This window comes from Cynocephalus volans, chromosome 4 (assembly GCF_027409185.1).
Source record: "Cynocephalus volans isolate mCynVol1 chromosome 4, mCynVol1.pri, whole genome shotgun sequence".
Classification (NCBI taxonomy): domain Eukaryota; kingdom Metazoa; phylum Chordata; class Mammalia; order Dermoptera; family Cynocephalidae; genus Cynocephalus; species Cynocephalus volans.
The window spans coordinates 64,415,841-64,417,388 of NC_084463.1; the positions used below are offsets into that span (position 1 = coordinate 64,415,841).

Here is a 1,548-nt window from a genome sequence, read left to right on the forward strand (position 1 = left end):
GCTCCCTGACTTTTGTAATTTGATACTTTGCTGTTACTGAAGTCACTACCAAAGAAAGCTTTCACCAGATGTGTTCCCTGGACTTTGGACTTCCAGCCTCTGAAACTATAAGCAATAAATTTCATTTTCTTACGAAGTACCTAGTTCCAGGCATTTTGTTATAAGCAACAGAAATGGACTAATAATACACTAATATACCATCTTTTGGGGGTTATTTTGGTGGTTGGCTGGTACAGGGATTTAAATCCCTGGCCTTGGTTTTATAACACTGTATTCTAACCAACTGAGCTAACCAGTCAGCTCTTATTTGCTAGCTTGTTTTTTTTTTGGGGGGGGGAACCAAATTTCTTTATTTGAAGGAATGATACAAATGAAAGAACTTAAGTGGATGTTTTGGTACAAATTATGGAAAAGGTTAAAAAGGAAACCCCAACATGCATGCACTGCGTTGGTGACCAGGGAAGTCATCCCATGGCTCTGGGGAAGTTAGCCTGAGGCTTAGCTCTCCTTATCACTCTCTCCCAGGGTGTGCTTGTCAAAGAGATATTCTGCCATGCCAGATTCAGGGGCTCCCATCTTGCGCAGGTTGGTTACATGATCACCCAGTTCTTTGATGGACTTCACCTGCTCATGCAGGTAATGAGTCTCAATGAAGTCTCATAAGTGGGGGTCATTTTTCTCAGTGGCTAGTTTGTGCAGCTCCAGTAGTGACTGATTCACGCTTTTTTCCAAGTGTAACGCACACTCCATTGCATTCAGGCCGCTCTCCCAGTCGTCATAGTCTGGTGTCTTGATATCCTGAAGGAAGATTTGGCCACCTCGTTGGTTTTGCAGCTTCATCAGTTTCTCAGCATGTTCCCTCTCCTCATGAGACTGGTGAAGAAAGTATTTGGAAAAGTTCTTCAAAGCCACATCATCGCGGTCAAAGTAGAAAGACATGGACAGGTAGACGTAGGAGGCGTACAGCTCCATGTTGATCTGGCGGTTGATGGCGGCCTCCGAGTCGTGGTGTTAGTTCTGGCGCACCTGCGAGGCGGTCACGGTCGTCATGGCGGCGGCTGAGAAGAGGACGGGGCGGCGGCGGCGGGGGCGGCGGCGGCGGGGGCGGCGGCGGCGGGGGCGGCGGCGGCGGGGGCGGCGGCGGCGGCGGGGGCCTTGGGGCGATCCGAGGGCGCTGTGAAGAGGTGGCGGAGGGCTGGCTCTGAGCGGCCGGCCGGGGTGGGTGACGAGCGCCGGTTCCGTCCAAGCGCTGTTGAAGCAGGAAACCACGACGACTCTCGGCGGAGAAGGAGGTCTGGCCTTTGCTAGCTTGTTAATTGTCTGTCATTCCTTACTATAATGTAATCACAATACCCGACACATAATAGGTCCTCGAAAATATTTTTCAATAAGTGTATAAGTGAATTACTAAATTCATATCTTCACTTGATGTCACTATAACCAAGTGGATTGTGGCAGAGACAACATTCACCAAATCTTCATGTTCTCTATGTTTCCCAGCATCCCTTGCAGAGAGTTTGTGGCCATGTGTCAAGTTCTGGCCAATGG

At 49.3% G+C, this 1,548-nt stretch overlaps 1 pseudogene; it reads right to left on the minus strand.

Moving 5' to 3' along the window:
* Positions 1–345: 345 nt before the first annotated feature.
* LOC134375456 (ferritin heavy chain-like) lies at positions 346–1,088 on the minus strand (annotated as a pseudogene).
* Between the last annotated feature and the right edge of the window lie 460 nt (positions 1,089–1,548).